General features: G+C 42.6%; 1 protein-coding gene across 11 annotated transcripts in view; it reads left to right on the forward strand.

Moving 5' to 3' along the window:
* Positions 1-5,832: 5,832 nt before the first annotated feature.
* Positions 5,833-20,692, forward strand: part of fat3a (FAT atypical cadherin 3a) — a 319,263-nt gene continuing 304,403 nt past the window's right edge. For all 11 annotated transcript variants that reach the window (XR_011602462.1, XM_070970149.1, XM_070970154.1 and 8 more), the window contains exon 1: positions 5,833-5,971. The gene's annotated coding sequence lies outside the window, so the exon portion shown is untranslated. The remainder of the gene's footprint in view (positions 5,972-20,692) is intronic.

Raw genomic sequence — 20,692 nt, forward strand, 5'->3', positions numbered from 1 at the left:
TCATATACTATACATGAAACATACAATACATGAAACATAAACTGAAGGCGATGGATTTTTTTATAAGTTTCTTCTATTTCTTTTCCGTATGGGTTATTTAGCCTGCAGCCATTGAAATCCCCTGAGATGAGAACAGGGGAGTCTGGGGATGCACTTTCAATCTGGTGGAGGCAGGCAGCTATAGCCTCTGACGCGCGTATGACGTTGCCAGAGGGACGGATGTAAACAAGAACTAGAGCCAGCTGACCAAACTCCCGGGGAAGATACTTGGGTCTGAATGACACAGCCAGCATCTCCAGATCAGGTGTAAGACGAGTCTTTCACATCAGCAGTTCTGCCCCAGTCCTTATTCAAATACACACACAACCCGCCCCCGTGTTTCTTCTGGCAACTCACAGTGTCCTGGTCCAGGAGTCCGCGATCGTGTTGTCAAGCCAGGTTTCAGTGAGACAGATCAGGCTGGCCTCCTTGTACACCCATTGGCATAATATGTTTGCCTGTAGTTCGTCCAGTTTATTGCGTAATGAGCGCAGGTTGGCAAGCATTATAGAGGGAAGCGGTGGGCTTTTCCGTGTGCCGGTTAGTCTCTTCAGCCTCTGCCTCACTCCGCCTCTCCTTCCCCGCTTCCTCATTGGAGCTTTCTGCCGGTGACCGTGACCCGGTTCGCGTCGTACCATCTCACCACAGTTATCCATGTTCGGTGCAGGGTAATCCATGTTCCGCAGGAGCAGCAGATCCTCCCGGTTATACTGCAGGATTTCGCCTCCATGGCTCCCAGACACTGCCAGTAGGAACTCGGCTCTGCAGGGCAGCAGCAGCAGCAGCAGCCCGCATTTCCTCATCATGAAAAGTGTAATTTACAGGCTTTGATCTCGCTATGATGAGAATGTCCAGCAAAACAAACATTAATAAATAGCGTGGTATCATTCATTCATTCAAACTCTAACGGACAGGAGCACACTTAATCAACAAACAAACTCAACACACTACAAGACATTACAGCGCCATTTTTTGGCGCTGTAATGTTTTACTTAGGATGTCTCCCTTGATCTCTCTGTTTTCAGAAAGACATTATAGTTTTTGTCACCTTGCTTTCAAGACAGTGGATACTAATTAGTTGGAAATCCAAAAATCCTCCTTTTCATTCTTTTTGGATTACAAACATTCTTTATTTTATTAAATTGGGGAAAATAATAAGTTACAGTAAAGGACTCATTCAGTAAATTCTGGGACCCAATTCCCTACAACACAGATTAGAATATTCTTAGGGTGCAGACTCCTTCTCCCTCTTCTCTTTGATATGTGATGATTCAGTCCCCAGCTGTTCCTGTCTACATGTTGAAGTGTCCTTGGGCAAGTCATCGCGAAGGTTTTCACCATGTAATCGCAGAACCCGTTGTCTTCCATCTGTATGGTTAAGGACATAGCGGCTCTCGTCTGTAAAGATATCTTGTTGCCAGTGCCCAAGCTGTAATCTTTTGTGCTCCCTAGCCCAGTGAAGTCGAGCAACTCTGTGTTGAACAGTTAGGTGTGGACACTTGGTCATTCGTCTTGCTTGGTAACCATGCTGAAGCAGCCTTCGATTTGCAATTTGGTGGGAAACGTTGATTCCATGGTTCTTCTCCACAAAGGACGAAGGTAGCTCACTGGCATTTTCCGGTTTCTATGGCACAGATTAAGCAGTTGCTCATTATCACTCGTGGTCATCCTGGAGATTTTCATGGCCTCAAATGACCTTCCTTTCGATGAACATCGAGGATTTTAGACCTCATCCTGGGGTATTCCAAGCAAATCAGCAATATCGGCTTGTTTGTGTCCATTCTGTCAGAGTGCAAGCACTCTTTGGCATATTGCCAGTGGCATCGGACAAGGCATAGCCAAGGAAAGTTCTGTGTCAATTTTGGTTGAAAATTATCTCAGACAATTCTGAAAATGTGGGTCTATTGCATAAAGGCTTTAGGCAGGAAACAGACAACACAGCAAATATCTTGTCTTTCATAGCACCAAACAAATGTTATGCATTCATTTCACCTGGGTAATTTGGACACATAATGTAATCACTGCACCTGGTCAAAAGTGAATACTGATGCATTTAAATATGAATAAACAGAGGATTGTGTCTGAAAACAAAATGATTCCAACTTTATGGGCAACAGTGTATATTGAGGGTACCACTCATTCTTAAATATTTATTGTTTTTTCACATTTGCATCTTATCCAGTGTCGTATCAAAACAGGACAGCTGGATCAGCAGTCCGCCTGTGAGTGTTAACAACTCTGTATACAGACTTAGTGTGATGTACTGTACAAATAATAATGACAGTTCATACTGCCACCACAGCAGTGTAGTGATGTCTAAATATCTCTGCATGATTCTTCATAAATAAACAGTTCAACAAGCACAAGCTGCATATTCAATAAAAACCTGTCTTTTAAATTTATATTGTGAACAGATCCATCAAACCACAGTTTGTGAAGTTACTATACAGATAGCAAAAGCACATGAGGTGGTAATGCTTATTCATTTATTAATTATTTGTGTCTCCATTTCTTGATATTCTGTTTGTAAATACTATGCAATAATGCAGGTTAGGATGAGAATGTCTCTTAATTGTGTAGAAATAATTGTATAATATAAGGGCTTACCACGAAGAGACAACTGACTATTCTGGACTGCAAATACGCACTCTGTTTTGTTTTTAACCCATATTACCGCTTTCTGTCTTACAAAGTCATGATTCTGTTACATCACACACATCTGACATCATATTTTTTTCTACGCAAAATTGCCTATGAGTTTGCATTATTTGGATATTTTTGTAACAGATTTTCTGAACATCGGAATGATTAAAATGTTAGGAATGATGGTCCTGATTCAGTAAATTAAGTGAATACTGATACTGATATTTCTTTTAGGGTCAGCCTCAGGCCATGTTGTTTTGTTGTTGATATAGAAGGCCTGCAGCAACAGGCTGATCAAGTCAAGGGTTTGTACATTTACTGGTCAATAATAATAGTAATCAAGCATAGTTAAGAGTCTATTATTTATTTGGATGTATCTGATATGAACTGTGGGCAGCACGGTGGCACAGCAGGTGGTGCGTGTGCCTCACAGCAAGAAGGTTGCCGGCTCGATCCCTAGGCGGGGCCCTTCTGTGCGAAGTTTGCATGTTGTTCCTGTGCGTGCGTGGGTTCTCTCCGGGTACTCCGGCTTCCTCCCACAGACCAAAAACGTGCTCATTAGGTGAATTGGTGACTCTAAAATTGCCCCTAGGTGTGATTTGAATGGTTGTTTGTCTTGTGTGTGTTGCCCTGCGATCGACTGGCAACCGGTCCAGGGTGTACCCCGCCTCTCGTCCGTTGACAGCTGGGATAGGCTCCAGCCCCCCGCAACCTCGAAAGGGATAGGCAGTATAGAAAATGGATGGATGGATGATATGAACTGTCGTTTCAGTCAATAACTATAAGGGTGTAATGGACAAAGGCTTCATTGCCATCAGGTTAAATGCAAAATCACCTTGGAATACATAGAATTATTTTCTTTTGTCTTTTCATTTACAGGTGTAAACATCTATTAATACCTTTTGTGTTCTGCTCCAGTTTACGCACAGTGTATGTGTGGGATCACAACAACTCACCTGAGGACAGCTCACCCTGTACAAACAAAAATGTCCATATTAACTGTTAATAGAAGAGAAAGAGGAGATGCTTGCTGGTTTGCTGCAAACATAATGAGCAAACACATGTAAGGATTATTACAGTCACAGTATTTTGGCCGCTGCCCTCAGCCACCTATTTGGTTCTCTTCTGCTGTATTTTCAAAGGTCACTGACAAATGAAGCTTTGGGAGAATGAAGGCACTACTCTGCTAATTAGCAGTGATCTCCCAGGAATATTTCACAGGCTGAAACAAATAATGTATATTTTTCATGTTCCTCATAATATTGAACTGTAATTAATGTCCATGGATTTTCAGTGCCTTACAAATGACAGAGTACAGAGCTCAATTTTTTCTTTACATTTCAGTGGTACAAAGTCAGCTGCTGAACAGACTCCACACCTAGACCACACCTGAGCAGATGAAGCTGTGCTGGCTTTATGATTTTAAATAATGAAGTGACTGCTCCATTTTGACATTTGAGATGCAACAGATGCCTCCCCCAGGGCTTTGATCAACACCAGTTTGCATATAAGGCAAACAGGTCATGAGCAGATGCCGTAGCCACCGTCCCGGGCGCGGGCACCGGCGTTGGCTGGAAGCTGGCAGCCCACCGCTCCTGGTCTGCCACAAAGCAACGATGGACCAGGATCGGTCAAAAGTGGAGAAGATAATTTTACAAATGCATGGCGTGTGTGCAGTTTCCTCCTCCTGTAACATGTGTGCAGTGATCAATAAAAGTAAAAATCTTATCTTACACAGTTGCAAGCCACACGGAGGGGTTGGGGAACTATGTCAGGGTGTTGTTTGTTGATTTTAGTTCGGCATTCAACACCATACTGCCAGACATCCTCTTCCAGAAGCTATCTGACCTTGGATTCCCACCCCTCACCTGCGACCACAGACAGTGAGGTTTGGGATCCTAACATCCACCTGGAAGCCGATATAGGTTAATGAAGAGCAGGACAAACTGGCTTAGAAGCACCATCTATCCATGGGCAAGCCATGGGCACCTAACACCCATTGGTGTGGGACAATCATTGGTGTGGGTCATGGGAATATGTGCAATAGACTGTGTCAGTGGGGAGTGTGTGTCTGCGTGTGTGTGTGTGTGTGTGTGTGTGTGTGTGTGTGTGTGTGTGTGTGTGTGTGTGTGTGTGTGTGTGTGTGTGTGTGTGTGTGTGCATGGGTAGATTTTACTCCCAACTTTGCATGTCTGGGTGGATGAGTGTATGCATGCTTACATATGTTACTTGTTAGATATTTATTTTACTATTTTTTAGATTCTCTTCTTAAACACAGAGGATAGAGTGCCTAACCAATTTCGTTGTAACATCTGTGACAATGACAATAAAGGAATTCTGATTCAGATTGTGCTGAACTCATAACAAATACATGCAGCCAAAATCAATGTTTTGGCTGCCTGCAGCTCTCACTGATATGGCTGCAACTGATGTCACAATGCTGTTATTTTTCTTGATTTACTGTGACTGTCTGAGCACATTTTATCATAAATGCTGCTCTTGTACTTACTGCAGCATTTTTCATAGCTTTAAGTAAAAATACATGGAGAATCAACATGCAGTGGTTGTGTTTGTGTTTGTAAGGAAGGGAAAGGCTTCATTGGTATTTGTTGGAGTAACAGGTCAAAAATATTTAAATAAAAAACATTGGAAATCCCCTAACCCTTTTCATTTAATTCTCATTTTGTGAGTAATATTCCTGATGAAACGAGGAGGAACATGTAGTGATCATGCCCGAGTGATAACCCAGCCAGGAGCACTAATGACCCAGGTGATATCAATGACCTTGATTACAATCCCAAGCCCCTAGGATGAAAGGTTTTCAAGTTTCTACAACCAAGTCCAACTTCTTATAAGCCTTGACTGATTTGACAAGAACCCTGGTCACTCCTGCTGTATTTTTTTTTTTTTTTTTCAGTAATTTACTTTCAATCTACAAAATATTAAAAGTGTGTTGACAACTCCTGGTCTCTTCTATTAAATAGTCTGTATCTTACTTGGTGATGAGCAATTAAATAATTAAGAAAATAATTTTATTTCATTAACGTATTTTAAAATAAATATCTGTGGAGTGTCCAGTAGGCTGCGCTGTGCTCGCGCATACCTGCGCGCGACCCCGCCCCGTCGGGAGCGCGCGGCTTCAACAGCAGCAGCAGCAGCGGTACAGAGGATACAGGAGCGGAGCGGAGCGGGAAATCCGCAGTCTGTCAACCTCGGATCGGCGTTGCTGTTGTGGATAGTACAGAGTCGGGCGGACTTTTTCCACCGAGATATTCTGCAGAATGGCCGGGTGAGTCCCGCGGTTAGAACCACAGTCTCAGCTGAGATACGGGGGCAAAGTTAATGATGTGCATGCAAACGTGAGCTGTGAATGCGGGGAACGGGTTTCCACAGCGATGCGTGATGCGGCTTTTTCTTCTTCGTCCTCGTCTTTTTTTCTGTGTCTGCAAGACGGAGTGGGACGATGTGGGTAACCCGAGCCGCGTAACATCTGGTATAATACTTGTGTTTGTTAAATACTGCAGCTGTGTGGCTACACGCCGCGCTAACTGAGCAGTAGCAATCAATGTGGAGGGAAAACAGTTAACTCGGTGACTGCTGATGTGGGGCTGCGGGGCTCCAGTTTCAGCTGCATGGGACAATTGACAGTTCGGACCCCGCTACAGCCATCCGGACCTTGCCGCTATGTTATTGTCGTGTTTTGTCTTTGCTTTACAACCTGCATTGAATAATCTTAAATACAATGTGGTATTTTTTCGTAGTTGTGCATTAATAGAAACGGTCATCTTCATCCTTGTCATAGATTTTTTACGGAGGAGGGCAAGTGGGAATCTGTGATCGATTACGCATCAGATACAGCAACTTCAGTATCTGCTTCGGACAAAAAAGCCACATAAAGCAGGCCTTAACTGCGCCTTTATGTTAATTAGGCCCACCACCTAACACTGTAGCCTTCAATGTAGCACATCCACTGCTAGAGCTGAGATGCTCTGGGAGTAAAACAAAGAAATCATAGGCCTAATTAGTGTTTCATCAGCTGGAAGCCTTAAAGCACTCAAAGCCTTAAATGCTTGATCTTTTTTGTCAGTGACGGAGTCTTGCAGACTGAATGTGATGGCAGCGCCGACATGTTCCAGTTTAGAGTTGCATGTGTGTTGCTGCAGTCTGATGGAAGCAACAACAGAGGCTGGTCTGAAGTGTCCCACAGGCATTCAGTGAAATCAAGTGTGCATGTACATAGTAAGTGTGTGTGTGTGTGTGTGTGTGTGTGTGTGTGTGTGTGTGTGTGTGTGTGTGTGTAAAAAAAGGAGGGTGCATCATAAAGGTTACTGGCATCAGTGAAGGGCTGCTCTGTCAGTGTGGAGCTCCATTAACCCATTTTTATTGGGAAGATTCTGCAAAAGTCATCAGGATGTAGTAGACAGTGATTTCAGGTGAGACTAAAGGAGTCATTCATTCCATAGCCCGGCTGTGTGTACCTGTTTACCATATGCATAACATTCACAAGCACCAACATACCTGTACACATACTACATCCACACAGTTACTCCACCTCCTTTCTCAAGCCAAAAGGTGGCCAAACAACCACACAGCTGTATATTCTCTACTTTTCATTGCCAGAATGTCAAATACGCTGATTTGTCATGCTGCTCACCTTCCGTACAGATGCACAAGGTACCCTTTAGCGTCTGTATGACTTTGTATGCTTTTGTAGCCAAGTCAAATTTTGTTATTATGTTTTATTTATTTATTTTTCCTAAAATCTGTCTTTTGTGTTATGAACTTCCCCAAAATTATTTTTTCCTTCTGTGAAAAAAAAGAAAAGAAAGGTTCGTATGATGTTTTCCAAGTGTATGCCCTTTGTTCCCCTGGGGCGATGTTTAGAGCTGTGTGTGCTCTGAGCTGGTGAGTCACGTTGTGAGATGCTCTCTCCATTGTCTTATTTACTGTATTTTTTTTAATTCAAAACCACAACATGTTGTAATGTCACATGCTAATGAAATTTGTGGTCAAGCCTCCATTCACTAGCAACTTAGTGAATTGAATGTTAAGCTGAGTTATTCATGCGGAGTTAGCTAACTTAGCCCTTTGCTAGCTGAACTGTTTCGCTCCTCTGTTTCTCTCTTTTTCATGTTGATGTCATGGGGCTGTGTTCTGCATGCTATGGCTGTGTGATGACTTGTTTCGTATGTAATGTGACGTTTTATGTTGGTTATGTGAATTTTAATTTACATTTTTTTTGTATAGTGGTGGAGAGTTGCAGCGTTGACTGGTGTGTGTGACGCCTGTTCTTTTTCCTTCATTCTGAAGGTGTGCTAGTTGTCTAATTTAGCTCATTTTGATAATTTTGCATTATAAAAATGAGCTAGTGTGGGTGAATTAATTTAATTCTTTTATACTGTGGGAAAGATTTATTTTGCGTATGTTGGATTTTGTTGTACAAGGTACACCGTGTTTTCACATTAATTTTAAAACAGTATGAGCCATGCTGTATATTTTGTATAATATACAAAGTGATAGAGCTGTGTGTGCTCTGAGCTGTGGTGGAGAGTTGCAGTGTTGACTAGTGTGTGTGACGCCTGTTCTTTTTCCTTCATTCTGAAGATTAAATGCTCATAGATGCTCAACCCCGGTGTGCGTCTCACATAACTTGATAATACAATGCAGAAATACAGCTGCGACACTTTCAACAAACTCCAATGCGTAAACCCATATGTGGTGATCTTAGATGCAATAACCTCCTTGACAGATGGCCTTTCTAACATGTGGTTAATATTAGAGATCGACTGATATGGATTTTTCAGGGCTGATAACGATACCAATTATTAATAATCAAGTGAAACCGATAGCCGATATTTAGAACCGATATTCGTTTGCAGCAAAAATTAAAATTTTGTTGTCAAAATTTAGAGTAACACACCTGGGATTAGAATGAATACAGTATACTGTTTGTTTGTTTTGTGTACACTGAAAAAAAAGACCTTAACTTTTTGTAAAATAACACAAACACAAAATCTTCATTGAAATGCCTTTAAATTTAATTATTCTGAAATTTGGGTCTGAGTTAGTACTCCCAATTCAGTAGCGGGAGACATGCCAGCACCACAGTTTTCATATCTTCGAGCTTGGAAAAGCGTTTCATCACACATGTGAGTTGTAGAAGCGATGGTAAATGTATTGATTGAAAATAAAACACACTGAGAATAATCTCCTCGACGTGTGCTCTCTGCCTGACTCATATCCCTGGCGCAGGCAGGTGCACGGCGCACTTGATATTTTGGTAAACCGAGGCGCAAAGAAGTACGCCAGGATGGGTGTTGCGGCGCAGTAGGGGGAGATGTCGGCATAATCAGCGGGCGGATTTGGATATTTGTTCCACGCCGGCGGTGTAAAAGTGCACTGAAAGCTCACCACCCCAGACCTGGTCAACTCTGTGTGCCAGTGGCACACCGCTGGGCAAGTGGATTTTCATAAACTGGCGGAGTTGTGCGCTCACGTCACCAATACCTCACAGACAGGTTTTCACAGTGTCTGGCATTTCACTGCGATCAGTAATTAGCAACAGCCAGGATTCAATGCAACTATCCGAGTCAGACCTAAATTTATATATTTTCATCAGTATCTCATCTGACCACATCACAAGCGTGTTTGGCACGCGTAATGGTCACTCAACCTGACCGAATGTACACAGGTGAAACAGGGATGTCTGGTAATCTGTGACTCAAACTGCCTGGTGACAAACGTGTATGCCACTTTCCCCGGGTTGGCTCATGGCTCGTTCATCCTGGCGAATTCTAGCATCCCTACAGTCTTTCAGGGGGACACCCGTCTGGATGGGTGGCTGCTAGGTGATAATGGATATCCACTGAAAACGTGGTTGATGACGCCACATATCACACCTTCAACAAGACAGCAGCATGGTTTTAACAGTGTTTTTCAGCAGTCAGTCATCGAATGCACACTGCGATCAATAATTAGGAACACCCACGATTCATTGCAACTATTTAAGTCAGCACATACAGTCAGACCTAAATTTATATATTTTGATAAGTATCTCATCTGACCACATCACAAGCGTGTTCAGCACGCGTAGTGGTCACTCACCCTGACCGAATATACAGAGGTGAAACAGGGATGCAGACTAATCAATTAATGTCACTGTGCCAACCAGAAACAGCCGTGGCATCCTACAGAGCATATATACTGCATCTATCTCATAGCACTCAAGAGACAGACACATGGAAAAAACCTAAGTGATGATCGTTGTCCGCTATTACCCACGCCATTCCATTCCAAATACAAATGTTATCATTGTAGTGCTTAATGTTATCTACAAAGATGGAGTACATCATTGCTTTGAGGAGGACAAGGCCAAGGATTTACCGTCTAAGGACCTCATTTAGACATGAGTGACGTCAGTCTCCTCCTGGGAGAAGTTTGGGCGTCGGACACTTTCCTGTGCAGGCTCAGTCATCCTTGAAACTTGCCATGCGCTTCGCCAGCGGCGTTTTTAAAGGTGAGGCGAGGAGCTGGTGTGATTGGTAAAGATTTGACTTGGCTGTGTCAAACCCACTCCATGCCTTCTCGGGACTGAGATGAGAAGGGAGAGGAGATGCACCGGTGGCACAGTGCACGAAAATACCAAAGTCTGCGCCGCCACGCCCCATCGGCAAAGCGGACCTGACTTTGCGCCAGCCCCTGGCGTTAAATGATCGTCTTTTTGTCTGTCACTCGTAAAGTCCAGGGATATGAGTAAAGCAGAGACCACATGTTGAGGAGATTTTTCTCAGTGTGTTTTATTTTCAATCAATAAATTTACCGTCGCGTCTACAATTCATGAATGAAGCCTTTATTGTTTGCATTTACAGTTGTTAAGTGCCTTATTCTTATTTTTGTAATACGACACAATTCTAAGCACAAGAGTTTACATCTAGCCTACTGTTCTGAGATTCAGAATATGCCTTTATTACTCTAAATATATATAAATAAATATAAAAATAAATAAGGAACTATTAGTGAAAAACTCTGGGAACCCCTGAAAGTTTAATCTTTATTTACTCATTATGCCGTTTTATGTAAAAAAATTATCTGAAAACTAACTACTAAAGCTATCAAATAAATGTAGTGAGCCAAGGTTCCTGCCACCCTCTTTATTGGTTTGCTCTTAATCATTAAGGGAAATCGAAGGGAATCATTAATCATCACTTTTTGTTAATAATTTAACTTAAAGGCATTTCAATTAAGATTTGTGTTTGTGTTATTTTACAAAAAATTAAGGTCTTTTTTTTTCAGCGTACACAAAACAAACAGTATGCTGTATTCATTCTAATCCCAGGTGTGACACCAAAATTTTCATTTCAATATCGGTTCTAAATATCGGCTATCAGTTTCGCTTGATTATTCATAATCGGTATCGGTATCGGCCCTGAAAAATCCGTACCGGCTGATCTCTACTAAATATGCTTTGAACCTTTTTAGGTGCTCAACACAAAGATGAAATTGACAATTTTCTCCTCATCTGACACTAAATGTTGGAGTTACTTGCTTGTTATTACTAAATTTAATGATTATATTGCATCTACATTACAGCTGGGTGGTATACCAGTTCACACCAAATACCAGTGTATGTTGTTGTTATGATATGAATTTTTGATATACTGCCACACCAGTGTATGTGATTACACAACGTTTGGAACGCTATGCCGCACGACACGGACGGAACCGTTTTCAGTGTTGTGCTTCTAAGTACGCATGGTGCGGGGCGTGGTGAGTAAACTGTAGTGCTCTGGTGTTATGTTACGGTGAAGATGGATGGGATAGACACTGAAAGTTCCAAAATCGAAGCTGCAGAACTAGTAGAACATGATGACACACTGTTTTCTTTTGTTTAAAATAGGGCTAGGCGATATGGCTGAAAACTCTATCACGATAAAAGTGTTTTATATTGGTCGATATCGATAATTATTGATATTTTTTATGACCTCTTTAAAATAATAATAATAATAAAATAATAAAAATAATCCTCTCAGTTATCAAGGCAGAAAAGAAAGGAAATGCCAACACAACCATGGAAAACACTCCATGTGTAAAAATGTAAACAGAGAGAAACCTGAGAACTTTTTTTCTGCAGGTTTAGTGCAGGACATTCACAAGCTGATTCACCTTCTGGTGAATAAAATTTTTTCAGATATGTGCAGTGTTTTGTAAACACAGCAGAAACTGAGGTGGACTTGACATCTGTAAACAAACATGATAGACAGTACAGTAAGATTGACTGAACTTTAAAACCAGCCTAGACATCCATCCATCCATCCATCCATCCATCCATTATCTATACCGCCTATCCCTTTCGGGGTTGCGGGGGGCTGGAGCCTATCCCAGCTACAATGGGCGAGAGGCAGGGTACACCCTGAACCGGTCGCCAGCCGATTGCAGGGCAACATGTAAGGACAAACAACCATTCACACTCACATTCACACTCAACAATTTAGAGTCATCAATTAACCTAATGAGCATGTTTTTGGTCTGTGGGAGGAAGCTGGAGTACCCGGAGAGAACCCACGCATGCACGGGAAGAACATGCAAACTTCACACAGAAAGGCCCCGCCTGACCCGGGGATCGAACCGGCAACCTTCTTGCTGTGAGGCACGCGCACTACCTGCTGCGCCACCGTGCAGCCCCAGCCAAGACATATCAGTGACAAATAAGGGTTGGCAAGATGAGAAATTCAAAAACTTTTTAAAATTCTGTTTTAAAAGCATTCATCAGGTCTGTCAAAATGTACATTTTGTGTTCATGTTGGTTTTGTGTCATTTCAGATTTGTACCATTTTTTACAAAAATCACATGGAATGTGCCTGAAAATGTCAAATGGTGTAACCGAAAAAGAATGATAAATTTTAAATATCTAATCCACCTATAATGCATATAAATACAGCCATAAAAATAATTACCTGATTTTAAAATATCACATGAAAATAGATTTTATAAGGATTACTTCCAAATGTGCATTTTAGGCTTTTTTAAATACATTGAGTGGGACATATACTGTAATCATCCTTTGTGTTCTAAATAATCTTTGACAAATCATGTAAAAAATGATTAAAAACATGTTATTGCACTGCAATAGAGGGTTACTTTATATTCCACATTATTTTTTTCTGTATATTAAAATATTTTCATGAAAAATACTGGTTACGCCAATTGACACTAACCAGTTACACCACCTGACAATGTTGCTTTAATAGTCAAAAGTCACTGTTTCTTGAAAAAAATGACACTGAAAATCAAGAATGACAGTCAAATGAATTCAAGCTTAATTGAACTTTATTTTTTTCAGTGTAGAAAAACATTTTTCATGTCTTCTGTAGAGGAAGCAGCGACTGGGAACTCGGAGGTCGATTCATCCATCACCAGGGCTGAAGTCATTGAGGTAGTTTGCAAGCTCCTCAGTGGCGGAGCACCGGGGTCGGATGAGATCCGCCCCGAGTACCTCAAGTCTTTGGATGTTGTAGGACTGTCTTGGTTGACACGCCTCTGCAACATCGCGTGGCAGTTGGGCAATGGGGTGGTGGTCCCTCTTTTTAAAAAGGGGGACCGGAGGGTGTGTTCCAACTATTGGGGGATCACATTCCTCAGCCTCCCTGGGAAAGTCTATTCCAGCATACTGGAGAGGAGAATACGGCCGATAGTCGAACTTCGGATTCAGGAGGAACAATGCAGTTTTCGTCCTGGCCGTGGAACAATGGACCAGCTTTATACCCTCTGCAGGGTGCTTGAGGGTTCACGAGAGTTTGCCCAACCAGTCCACATGTGTTTGTGGACTTGGAGAAGGCATTTGACCGTGTCCCTCGCGTCATTCTGTGGGAGGTGCTCCGGGAGTATGGGGTTGGAGGCTCTCTGTTGAACTGGAGCAGGAGCTTGGTCCGCATTGCCAGCAGTAAGTCGGACCTGTTCCTGGTGCATGTTGGACTCTGGCAGGGCTGCCCTTTATCACCAGTTCTGTTCATTATTTTTATGGACAGAGTTTCTAGGTGCAGCCAGGGGCCGGAGGGTGTTCGAGTTCGGGAGCCGGCAGATTTCGTCTCTGCTTTTTGTGGATGATGTTGTCTTGTTGGCTCCATCGAGCCAGGACCTTCAGCATGCACTAGGGCGGTTCACAGCAGAGTGTGAAGCAGCTGGGATGAGAGTCAGCACCTCCAAGTCCGAGGCCATGGTTCTCAACTGGAAAAAGGTGGCTTGCTCCCTCCAGGTTGGGGGAGAGTTCCTGCCTCAAGTGGAGGAGTCTAAGTATCTTGGGATCCTGTTCATGAGTGAAGGAAGGATGGAACATGAGATTGACAGATGGATCGGTGCAGCAGCAACAGTAATGCGGTTGCTGTATCGGTCTGTCGTGGTGAAGAAGGAGCTGAGCCGAAAGGTGAAGCTCTCGACTTACCGGTCAATCTACGTTCCTACCCTCACCTATGGTCATGAACTTTGGGTCATGACCGAAAGAACAAAGTCCCGGATACAAGCGGCTGAAATGAGTTTCCTCCGTAGGGTGGCAGGGCGCTCCCTTAGAGATAGGATGAGCTCTGTCACCCGGGAAGAGCTGAGTACAGTCGCTGCTCCTCCACATCGAAAGGAGTCAGCTGAGGTGGCTCAGGCATCTCTATTGGATGCCCCCTGGACGCCTCCCTAGGGAGGTGTTCCGGGCATGTCCCACCGGGAGGAGGCCCCAAGGAAGACCCAGGGCACGCTGGAGTGACTATGTCGCTCGGCCGGCCTGGGAACGCCTCGGGATCCCTCGAGCTAAAAGAAGTGTCTGGGGAGAAGGAAGTTTGGGGCGTCCCTGCTCAGACTGCTGCCCCCGTGACCCAGCCCCGGATGAAGTGGGAGACGATGGATAGATGGATGGATGGACTAACATTTATCCTATCACTAAATTATTGAAGTTTTGTCTTTTAAAGCTGCTGTTAATGTTGAAAGGTAGGTGTCACTGTACACCTACTTAATTCTGCTACATTATTAAATCAGTAATTAATACTTTACACTTAAAAATAGTTTCACATAATAAGTAGTTTATATTACAACATAAATCAGCATCATAAACTACTGATATTTGATAAAATTGACCTACAACAGAGAGGTTTGTAATAGGAGTCAAGTGGTGTAACCGGTTACACCATTTGACATTTCAATTTAAAATCAAATTTGACAGGCATTATTATGGACACATATGTACACACATGGCCTTTGTGTGAATATTTCAAACTGAATTTTTGAAGTAAATACTCATTTTTGTAATTATGAAGATTAATTAATGTTTTCCTGGGGTCATACCATTTGACATGTAAACATAAGCATACCTGACCGTACCCCAAAAATATAATATTATCTCAAATTTGAAAGAGAGTTACTAACTTTGGCACATGGCAGTTAGTCTCATCAGGGGTCCTTCTCTGTGATGTCATTTCCTGTCACACTGTATTCTTGCATGATATTACCAAAATCACTCATTGAATGGTGGTTACACCACTTTGACACTTCAGGATTTTGACTTGACAGACAAAATTCCCCAAATAAAATATAAAATTCTGAACAACTGTGTTTTATTACTTTTATTTACTATTAAATGAATCTAATGTAAGATTATTCCAAACTAGTTGATAGCATGCTTTTTTGAAAATTTTAACCTTTTTAAGCAAGTTAAACTATTTGGTACCAAGTTTTTAGGGTTACACCACATGACATTTTTGCCATTATCCCCCAACTATTCTCTCAAAATATATTAAAACCATATATTTGAGACTAGGTCTTCAAAAAAAGGAATGTATGCAAGTAATATGTAAGTTTATTTAAAAATTTTAACCTTTTTAAATGTAAGCAAATCACATGGACACAAAAAAATAGGCATCACGTCATTGACCCATGAACAACTTAAGTCACTCTTCTTACTCTAAATATACGCAAACTATTCAATTATATTTTTATTGCAAGTGTGTTAAAAAAGAAAAAAATGTGTAAGAGATGTTTATAACTTGGCTTCTCTGCAGTGCTCAGCGGAAGCATGTCTTTAGCTACATGATATGCCGCTGCCTCCGTTATGTCTTCGTGCCTTTTAGATGATTTGTCATCAGGCACTGAAGCAGATACCTCTGCATGGTCTGCTGCTTGTGCGGTGGTGCTGCGGTTGGCGGACGTTGGCGAATACGGCTGCGCTCCAAAGAGTGAGCGCGACTAAGGTGGTTAAACAAGTTTGTGGTATTACCGGTCTTGGTGGGGACAACAGTCTTGCATAAGTTACAGACCACATTGGTCTGACTACGGTCCGACTTATAAAATCCAAAAAACTGCCATACTGGCGAGCTGACTTTTCCTGTTTTATCGACAATTTCTTTGCTCGCTGCAGCACTTTCTATTTCTCATCTCACTCCTTGTGGAGCATCAAACATAAGACAACGAGATGGCGCAACCGAACTTGATACTGTTACATGATTGGCAGTTAGCGTGTCTCTCTCACTGATTAGCGTTTACTCCCTACGTTGCTCGGTTACCTGAGAGCGAGTGCCTTTGTTCATGCAACCAACCTCGCTTCGCAACTTCAGGTTTCTTCCGACGAAGAAAAAAAAATTATCGAATGTTTTATCGAGTGCATTTTTTATTGATATTGATGACGTGTCTATCGCGAGATATATCGCTATCATTTTATCGCCCAGCCCTACTTTAAAAAGAACAAGTGTTGTTGCAAAGTTGTCGCTGGAGGCGGCAACACAAGCAATTTGCTCCACCACCTTAGCCACAAGCATGTCTTGGAATATCAAGAATGTGTGAAGTTAAGATTAGCGCCCTCCACATCAGCAGGTAACACAGGAAAAGCAAAAGAAATATTGAGCCAAATGTCACTTCAAGGCACGTTTGCTAGAGGGATTCCTACGACAGAAAAACTAAACGCTGTATCGAGATTGCAAACTCTATCACTATCCACCTAGCCAAAGACAAGGCCCCGCTTAACGCTGTTGAAAAAGAAGGCTTCAGGCAGATGATCAAGATAGTGGATCCCGGGTATGTAATACTGAGCAGAAAATACTTCAGCCAAATTGCAATCCCCGACTTGTACCAATTAACCTGTTATGAGTGCCGCCTGTACAGGGGACTGGGTGAGGTGCGCGTAGTTCAGATGATCAATGGTCACGCTAAGAAGCAGCATAACTGAATGACGGGGAGAGACTCAACTGAAAGCCTCTACCAAGCATTGCCACCCAAACGAAACATAATTTATGCAACAATAAATTATATGCGCATTTAACAAGAAGATGAAAATAGTGTATGTCCACTTGAGAGCGTCTGCTGATTTCACCACTTCATGCAAACCCCACAAGCCTAGTATTATATGAAAGCAGAGAGTGTGTTGATCACAAAGATGTCTGTGTGATGGAAACTTGGCAAGTTAGCAACCAAAGACTAGCAAATAAAAAACTTTGCTAAATCATAAAGTATGTCTTACCTTTGCTGTTTTGTGGTCAAAAGTTAAATTTGTTTAACTTTTAAAAAAACGTTGCTTATGTCTCCTCCTATGAGTCTGTGTTAATTTGAGATCTATCATGAAGGTCCTGGTTGTTAACATAAAGAGGAGGGGGTTTCTAGAGTGGAGGGAGAGCTCTTCATGCGATAATCTATCTGTAAGGTTACTTTCTTCGGGATCGTCATTGGTGTTCAGTGTTTCCTCTAGGATTTTTTTAAGCAGTGGGGGCAGGCTCTCCAGGGAGCCTTGGTGGTGTAAACAAATGACATTTGACTGCAGATGTTATTTTTACAACCTATTTATTGAATGGCCAGTTGAAAATTGCTTTTTAAAGGCTGAGTGTGTCTGTGCGTGCGCTGTGTCTGTATTCCCCGCTCCTCCCCCTCCTGCTCAGTGCGTACACACTGAAGCCACCACACATCATGTAGTTGACCAATCATTTGTGGCTTGAACGAAAAAAAAAAGTTGAGAAAAAAAACACAAAAAACCCCCCAAAGCGGCTGTCGTTCCGGTTCCCAGGCAAGAGCCGGCTCCGATCATTCACTTCAAAGAGCGGCTCTAAGAGCCGTTTCGTTCACAACCGACACATCACTACTGACTAGCGTCTTCTTCATCAGCTGTCTTTCTCTTCTCAGAGAAATATTTGAACAAGCTCGTCTGAAAATGCAGTCAACAGTTACACCATGAAGAAGAAGAATCGGAGGGACAGTCCGCTTTATTTGTCACACAATTACATACATGTAACACACGCCATGCAATTTGGTGAAATTTGGCCTCCACCTTTAACCCATCCTGGTTGCCTTCCTCCGCGGCAGACCAGGAGCGGTGGGCTGCCATCCGACCGGCGCCCGGGGACCTAGTTCTCTTTCATCACCATTGGTCAGGTGGTGATCTTCTTGCATGTTTTTAGTAGGGGTTATTTAAGGAGGAAACCCCGGGTGAACACGGGGAGAACATGCAAACTCCACACAGAAAGGCCCCCTTTTTTCCTCGAGCAGCAGGCACCGAAGGCATGGTGGAGCACACGCCACCAGCGCCCACAGCAGGATTTGAACTGGGGACCTTCTAGCTGTGAGGCGACAGTGTTACCACCGTATCACCTACATGGCATGTAGATATTAGCTTAATGCCATCAATTAGTTTACTAACGTTAGCGACACTGGCACCGGGCCCAATTAACTTAAGCTACCAATATGTTACGTAATGTTAGCTGGCCATCAATATTTTGCGAATGTCTATTTAAATCTATTTAAATCTATTATGAGTTATCTTAAGTTAATAAGTCTACCTTTTCTCCAGTAAGTCGCTGCCCTATGTTCGAAGACGACACTCCTGTGACTCTCTGACCTGTTGCCTGGGTGCTTGACATGATGTCACTTTCAAGGCCGCACTCTCGCAAGTAATTAAAGTCGGACTCTGCTGTGAAGGTGGAGACATGCGGCGGTGGTGTATTTGTGACAATAAAAAAAAAGAAAAGAAATTTGAAGGAGCGGTGGCTAGGATTTAGGAATGGCGACCTGCCACTCCTAAATGAATGTAGAGGAAACACTGGTGTTTCAATGGTGAATTTGGGTGCTGCCCCTTGATCTTCTTGATTGACTGGTCGATTGAGGTGTCGATCATCAAAATAGACCAATGGGTCGCTGAGCTATTGACCGGTGTAACTACGCAGTTAGTTTCATTGCTCCATCTCATTTACATGAATGAGCAGAGCGCTCACAGAGGAGTCTGCTGAACAGCCCAAGGTGTTATTTGACTATTTAATTTGCATTTCGTCCTTTTATGAGAGATAGGAACAATAGAAAGCTGAAAAAAGGCTGAAAAAGTGTTGTCAACAGAGGAGTTTCTCCACATGCTTGGACGAGATAACAATATTCTGCCCGGATGCGCCCAAATGAGCGTCTGGACAAACCTATGTTAAAACATCTGTCTTCCAGATGAAAGAAAAAAAAAAATATCATCATATACTGTGAAACCGTTATAATTTTGAAAAATACTGTGATACACATTTTTGGTCATACTGCCCAGCACTAATCTACATATTCCACCACTTAATTGAAGCTTTGTGATGTTGCCACTGAAATATTCAAATTGGAGGCACTGTGTTTATATGGTTGCATCATTTCATTAACTGTGTCAAACATGTACATACTTGTGGATGATTTTACTCAGATATCTCCAAAATCAGTCTGGCATAGCTGAGATATCTCAGATACTACATGTGGTGTATGCAGGGGTTGCGTATCTGGATTCTGACCGTATCACTGCAGATAAAATGCTTGAGAATTTGCAGAGGAGATGCTATTCTGCTGCTGCCTGCAGTGGCCGACCTCTCTGCTGAACACACTGACCTCCACATGGAAGAGGGAGGAGGGAGGAGATGGAGGCCCTCCCCCCATTTGTTTTGTTCTCCTTCTCTCTCTGAGTGCCCTGCTCCACAGGCTGCCTGCTTGAAAATGGTATCCCATGAACCTCCCTGTACCCCGTCCTCCTCCTCCACCCTCCCCCTTGCTTTCTCTTCATCTCTGAGGTCCAGACTGTTTTGTGAATGTCTGTTCATGCCAAATGCCAGCACTGTCCCACATGTGGGAGAAAGTCAGAGAGGAAGAGAGTTGAGGAAATTATTTGCCCTCTTCATGTAGGTTGGGGGTTTGCCTGTTGTGTACTGGTACTTTGTCCCCACTGTTTGTGCAGTTGGCGTGTGTGTGCACGCACACACATGTGTGAATGAGCCTGCTATTGTTCTCAGTGACTGCTGGAATGCTGTTGAATGGTGGTTGTGTCAACCCAGATGCCCAGCAGTATTGTCTGTCGTATTCGTCTGTGCGGGGTCCTATTTTTTGCTCTTGTTAGTATGTATGACAGCCTCTCTGCCTTTCTGCCCACTGCTCTAAACACACTGCCTGCATGTGGACAAAAAAGTTATATACTCTGTATAGCATCTGGAAAGCAGATAATCTAGATATGTAGGAGAGTTTCAAATTGCTTTATCTGCTTACATTTGTTTTGAACCTTTAGACTCAAGTGGCTTCCACTCTGCATAGTGCAGGATGTGCCAGCAGGTCAGATTTAGAGAGAAATGTAGATTTTACTGCATGGCTGTATGGCACAAATGGGGAGAGGGTAAGGTAAATAAAGCTTTATTTATATAGCACTTTTTGAAACACACAGTTACAGTTAAGTGCCTCACATCCACGCAAATATTTAAAAGAATGAATAAAGAAATACAAAAAAATGCAAGATGGGGGACAATAATTCTAGAGGGTTGGGTCTAAAACAGCAGAGGCACAATCACCTTTTGTCTTGCATATGGAGTCGGTAATGAATAAAAGGCCAAGAATAGAGGATTGGAGTGATCGAGAAGTGGAGTATGGGATGAAATGACCAGAAATCTAACTTGGGGTTTTAAAAAACACGGTCATGCAGAGCCTTATGAATAATCAAAAGGAACTTGTCCTTTATTCTGAATTTTACAGGCAGTCAGTGGTGGGACTGTTGGATTGT

This window comes from Chaetodon trifascialis, chromosome 9 (genome assembly GCF_039877785.1).
Source record: "Chaetodon trifascialis isolate fChaTrf1 chromosome 9, fChaTrf1.hap1, whole genome shotgun sequence".
NCBI lineage: Eukaryota > Metazoa > Chordata > Actinopteri > Chaetodontiformes > Chaetodontidae > Chaetodon > Chaetodon trifascialis.